Below are 6,721 nucleotides of genomic sequence, written 5' to 3' on the forward strand. Positions count from 1 at the left end.
GCAACCCTTAGACTTTCCAGGGGAAAGTGGGAAGGTAGAGAAATAAGGATAAGAGGCAGAATACAGAAAGCTGAGGTCAAGTTCAGCCCTGTTTCCAGATGGGAGGAAAGGAACTGCTCAACCACTGCAGCACCTTTATTTATACATGGAGCAGGCTGATATCATGTGACACCCCTCTGCCTAGCAACCTCAGAGTGCCTTAGTTTGCAGAGCTGGAGCAGCTCTTTCACACGGTTCACCTCAGGTACTCTTTGTTCTCGGAAGCTTCCTTGCTTCAGCCCCATATGGGTGATCCATGTGCAACTTCAACCACTCCCCACACTAAGGAAACTTGGGAAAGCGTAGTGCTGGCCTAATCTGGCTACGAAGAGATGAAGGGGTCCACACTGCTGAGTCTGAGCAAGTGTGCTGAGTTGGAAGGTGTGAATGCTGCTCTGCACCTTGGCTCCCCCGGCAGTGATGATAACCACAGCTGGAGGGTGATGAGGGAGAACAGCACAAGAAGAGCAGGTGACTTCAGCTGGACCCTGCACCTGTCACACATGTAATACCAACACCTGGTTCTCCAAGGAGGACCAGGATCACAGAGATGTCAGGGGAATATCAGAGCCAGAGCCCCAGCTCACATCTGGGGCAATGAAAAGGCACATGCAAGTTCAATACTCATAATTCTATCACTCAGTCCCAGTCACATGATTTTAGGGAGAAGGTCCACTTTAATTAAAGATACTAGTGACAGTAGTAACATAGAATGATTCTATATTTCCAAATTTCTGATTCCATTTCATAGAATTTATTGTTTACTTGCCCTACAATGATATACTTGGGCTATGTGTTCATATATTATAATCTTTGTACATATATGCAGTACTGAGGATTGACCCCAGAGACTTTGCACTGATTTATACACCCTGATTTTTGAAAATTGTATTTTATTTTGTTGTACTTTATTTTTGGCCTTTTGAGACAGGATCTATTATGCAGTTCAGGACGTGCTTAAGCTCACCTTTTAGCCCAGGCTGCTCTCAAACTTGAGGTGATGCTTCTGCCTGTGCCTCAGAGTGCTGGCACTGCAGGCATGTGTCACAACACCCGGTCTCTTTTCTCACATGGCATCAGCCTGCCCCATGTATAAATGAAGGTGCTGCAGTGGTTAAGCAGTTCCTTTCCTCCCATTTGGAGAAAGGGCTGAACCTGACTTCAGCTTTCTGTATTCTGCCTCTTATCTTTATTTCTCTACCTTCCCACCTTCCCCTGGAAAGTATAAGAGCATCACTGGACACAACACTTCAGCTATGCTCCATCCGAACACGTTGGAATCACAACACCTCTAAGGCATTAACAAACTTTGAAATAGGACCTACTTAGTAGATTGTGAAATTTCCCAGGATATATTTCCAAATTTTTCATTTTCCTACCTCAGTCTCCATGTTAGGATTACAAACCTGTGCCCCACACTCAGTGAATTTGAACTAAAAGCTATGTGGGTTCCACAGTAGATTTGGAAGCACTTCCACAGAAGAACCTAATCATTAAATTTTCTTTCCCATCCCATGGACATTAGCTGGGCTATCAGTTTAATTCCATGTTTTACCTAAAATTCAGTGATGAACTCCTTAAAACAAAGCTGATAAAAACAAATTGAGTTTTCTAATCATATAATAAAAAGCAAAGTAAATCAGTAGAATCCAGCCTGTACCTTTCCACATTATTGGACACCAAAGGCTGTTAGTATTGTTAGCACTCCAGGGCATTTCCTACCTGAGCACAACTTTTAACCTTCCTTTGTACATCTTTGGAAGCAAAATATCCAACAACCTAACTGGTGGATTGTTTTGCTTTTTTTTTTTTTTAATTCACAATTAAATTCAAGACCTTGCACTTGCCAGCCAGGCACTTATGATACTGAGCTATCTCCCCAGCCCAATGGTTTCACATTTTATATACAGCCCCTGTCACCTTAGCTTTCTTTGTACACACACATTTCTTTTCATTCACTGGAGCCAATTGCTTCAGCCCAATATTAGCAGAATCAAAGAGGGGGAGGGGCTCAAAGACCTTGGCAAACAGAGCTGTCCATTCTCAGGGTTCCTTGGGCTTCCTCTCACTTCCTTGTGAGCCAAGTGTCTCATCTGCCTTCCTTCTAACCCAGGCAGTGCTGCTTAACTCTAACTCAATGCTCACTTATAAGCTTACAAGAAAGGTTTTTCAATGCATCAAGTTGTAAAGATTTATTGAAACTTCCACCATCACCCTGGAAATCCCTTCAGCCCTCACCATCATTCTGATCACAAAAAGGACCCCTCTTCCCTATGTATACAAGTGCAACAGAGTTATGGTCTTAAGAGTAGGCAGTCCAAGGAGATCTCCACAAGCTTGTGTCTTCTCCAAACTTCCCGAATGGATTCTACAGAACCACAAATATGAACCCTGCCAAATATTTTCTTGTCACCTGAAGTTTTACAAACAAGGAAAAAGAATAACAAGTTAAGTGTGGAAAGCGTCCTTGGGTTTACCCTTTTCCACTTCTCCCCATACCTTAACCATACAGAATCGACACAAACTAGCCCGAGGTCATAATTCTGCTTCCCTGCCTCCATGAATGTTTCAGTATTTATATTTCTGCTTAATGTACTAAGATGGATAGCTCTGTCTCTTGGCAGATCCTCATATTGGCTCCTCGGTTTCTGGGATGTTTGCTTTCTCCTCTAATTTTTCTTTAATACCTAAAGCTCATTGTCACCGTTCATATTCTCATAGTGTCCTCGTTTTTCAAAATCTTATCTTCCAATGTAATATTTTCAAGGTAACAGCATTTACCCAGAGGAGTTATTGCATTAGTGCAGTGCGCAGGAGGCCCCTCAGTCACTGCACACACTCGGTTCCATCTTCTCCAGCTTCACCGTCTGCCCCAGGAGTCTCCTCGCCTCATCTCCAAAAGCTGAATGAGTGAAGAGAAAAGAGCTAAAAAAAAATAAAAGTATTAAGAAAAATGCAATCAATTGTCTTTATAAAAGACCTCAAGGTTTACTTTAAGAGTTTATATTTCTACTTTGTTTTCACAAGCCTCACCAGGAAAATAAAAATGCCTTAAAAATCAACATCAAGACCACAAGAGAACATGTGGTCTCAGAAAAGACTAGGGATGATTTTCCTGAGATGCAAGTGTGTAAGCACACAGAAAAACTCTCTGGCAGTGTATATGCCAAGCTAACTGGAAAGGCCCCATGCTTTGGACAAACTACACTAAGACTGGGCCAACACAGGGACTCCCTGAAACACACAGTTTAAGGAGACGCAAGACTGGGGGCAGCTCTCGATTTCAAGATGTCAATTTCAATTTCAAGATGCCTTTGCTAGTGGACTACCAGAGAGCCACTCGAGCAGCGCCAGATGTTCACTGGACACTTGCAAGGCGGGTGTGCTGTGCTAAATGCACTGCAACTGCTCTTTCGCTCACTCTCACGACAGGGAGATGCAAGGGAAACAGGCAGGAGGTCAGGAGCCTTCTCAGAAGGCATCTCAAGAAATTCAGGACCTCAAACTAAATGCAGTTGATTTAACTTTTAACCGTTATGTAAGTGGAGGACGTGCTATGCCTGTGGGCATTTTTTAACAAAAAAATATTTTGAGCAGAAGTGTGCAGAAAGAGAGATAGAGAGATAGATGGGGGAGGAAGGAAAAGAGGGAAATAAAAAGGGAGGAAGAGAGGGAGCGAAACAGAGGGAGAGAGGTACAGAGAGGCTATGCAGATATTTACATCTTCAAAGCATTGCTAATCATTGATTTCTGGAAAGAACACCAGGCCGTGTGATCTGCTTCTCTGAAACGCTCCACCGATGGTCCTTACATTATGAATATGTTGCTGCTGCTCTGGATGTCATCTTAGCATTTAACAACATTAAACCTCTATTCATTACGACACATGCACACAGACCTAACAAAGCAGCAGTCCTAAAAGCAAAAGATTCGCTTTTATTCTTCCACCTGTTGGGAACCTGAACTGAAAAACAGGGTCCTGATCTCGCTGTTTCACCTTACTGAGATATTTCCAGGAGTGATTTAGGTTGATCTTCATGCACTAATTTAAAACGAGGTCTTGGTGAGATGGAATTCTTTGTTGCCGGCTCTTTTCCTGTGCTCTTTCACTTCATCCACAGCATAGAAGCCACAGTGCGTGTCATGGCTCTTTTCTTTTCCTGGGGATTGAACTAATGCTTTCATTGGCAGTCTATCCCTGACACTTTTTTATTATTTACTTGAGACAGGATCTCATGAGTCATACATGTTAGGTTTGAACTTGAGATCTTCCTGTCTTAATCACGGTCTGAGTGCTAGGCTTGCAGGCTATCCCTCCATGCTTAGCTAGGGCTCATAATATTTGTTATTATCTTTTGTGATAAGAGCTTTTCAGTAGTGGAAAGCATAAAAAATTTAAGCTTCAAAAATTATTTTTCAATTAAATTAAAGCAGGTCTGGAGTGTGGTTCGATGATAGAACATTTATCTAGTTTGTGTAAGGCTCTGTGTGAAGTTCCCTAGACATACTGAATAAATAAAGAAATAAAGCCAAATTAATTAAAATCACTTCTCAATAAGAGGCAATTTTATTTCAGATGCTGTGGTGGTTAATGTTGGTTGGCTTGAGGCATGCACAAGAGACGAGTACGGCGCAGGTCTGGGCTTCCTGGTGCATGGTGAGATCTGATCCTGAGGACTCGCCCAACCAGTCCCCTGGCCCCGGCACTGTGGCTCGTCTCTGCCTGAGCTTTCTGACTGCCAGATAGCGAGCAGCTTCCTTCACATCTTTGCCAGCTGGGCACTCGAGCCTTGCAAACTGTGAGCCAAATAAGTCTCTCTCCCATCAATTTCTATATTTCAGATATTCTGTCTCAGAAACAGAAATCTGAACAATGTCAAGACTTGAAATTATATTAAACATCATGCTGGCCCAGTATAGTATGGGATCTTGTCCATGAGCTGTGGATTAGTAGAAATACACGCAGTCTGTGAAATAGGAATGAGATAATAAACGTAAAGGAAAAGGCCTCATGACAAGACAGATGACTATCAATACAGCCTGAGAAGCAGCAGGCTTAAATTCTTTCCTTCGTGTCCCAGTTTTCTGTCTGCTGGGGGAGTTTTGCTGCTGCAGATTTGTTTTTCTTTCTGTAGACTTACTTTATTACATGGTACTTTCACAAAGGTACTTAGTTTGGTGTCTGCTTCTTAATATTCACCTTCAAAACAGTAACACTTTGCTGGATCTCTTCTGTTCCCTAGTTTACCTAGCACTTCTGATTGTGCCTCTTCATGCTGAAGTTCTTGTGTAGGGCTGCTCTGAGGTAACTCAGCTGAGGTCCAGATGCTAAAGTCAGTTAGTGCACTTAAGTTCATGTGCTATTCCGTGTGCTTCACCCACACCTGTGCTGCTTTGCAACATGTGTTCCTTTCATCAAGGTAGAGAGTGCCTTTCTCCTCCTCTTCCCCCTCCTCCTCCTCATTCTCCTCCTTCTCCTTCTCCTCCTCCTTCTCCTCCTCCTCCTCCTCCTTTTCCTCCTTCCCCTCCTCCTCATTCTCCTCCTTCTCCTTCCTCCTCCTTCTCCTCCTTCCCCGCCTCCTCCTCCTCTTCCTCCTCCTCCTGCCCCTCCCCCTCCCCCTCCCAGCTCCCCTTTCCCCTCTCCTTCTTCTGTTTTGAGGTAGAAACTTGTTATGTAGACCCCACTGGCTTGAGGTTGCAGTAATCCTCCTGCCTTAACTCCCCAGTACTGGAATTTCAGGCATGCACCACCTTGTCTGGCTTACTATTTCTATAAGAATTTAGAAAGTCAAGGTTCATGGCAAAGAAGAGTTACTGTTTTAATTGTGTGATCAACTTGCATGCCAGTATCTGGTAGTCTGAGCAACAAATCTGATGATAACAACATGTAATATAACCACCACTGTTAATTTCCTATTCTTGTCTTGAAATGCTGTACCATTTTTATTGTTTTGTGCTATTTAATTTTTGTCTTTGTTGTTGTTACTTGTTTTCTTTTTCCTCTCTAAAATAAAATTTAAAAACAGAATTTAGGTGTGATTTAATGAAAAATAGACTAATCAGTTTTGTTTCTGTGAATCATAAAACTTATGTACAAATATAAGCAAAGGTCTTATTTACATATGATAAATCCAGTGCCTTCTCCAGTCACTGGAAAACTGTTAATAACAATTTATCTTACCAAATTAAAAAAATAAATCTTAACTTTAACATTGTTGAGGACATATAGAGGTAATACATTCTTTACTTTGCAATTTCTCTTAGAAAACAGCATGACAAAAGATATTGAGTAAGAAATGTTTTTATATCAATTATTAAAATCATGGTGGTGAAATGTACAATCACGTATAAGGTTATTTAATTTAACTCATGAAATAAACATCACAATAACAAGGTTAACTATAATTGCAACTATAAATAAAATATCAAAACCTGGCATTCATAAAAAATTTCAGAGAAAGAGGTTTGCCTGAGAGAACAACCAAAATACTGCCTATGAATTAGTCTGCATTATTTAAAGTTACATGTTACAAATATAAAATATATTCTGGATCTGAAAGATGAAAAAAAAAGGGTATAATATTGTACTTGCAATTTTTATATTTATTTCATGCTCAAAAGAATGTCACAATTAAATAACTGAATTTGACTATAGTATGTTAGGTTAAATGAACTATGTATT

General features: G+C 41.2%; 1 pseudogene; it reads left to right on the forward strand.

Moving 5' to 3' along the window:
• The first annotated feature begins 371 nt into the window (after nucleotides 1-371).
• The window catches only part of LOC101581904, a 23,227-nt pseudogene continuing 16,877 nt past the window's right edge, over nucleotides 372-6,721 (forward strand).

Source organism: Octodon degus, unplaced genomic scaffold, assembly GCF_000260255.1.
Source record: "Octodon degus isolate 3935 unplaced genomic scaffold, OctDeg1.0 scaffold00042, whole genome shotgun sequence".
NCBI lineage: Eukaryota > Metazoa > Chordata > Mammalia > Rodentia > Octodontidae > Octodon > Octodon degus.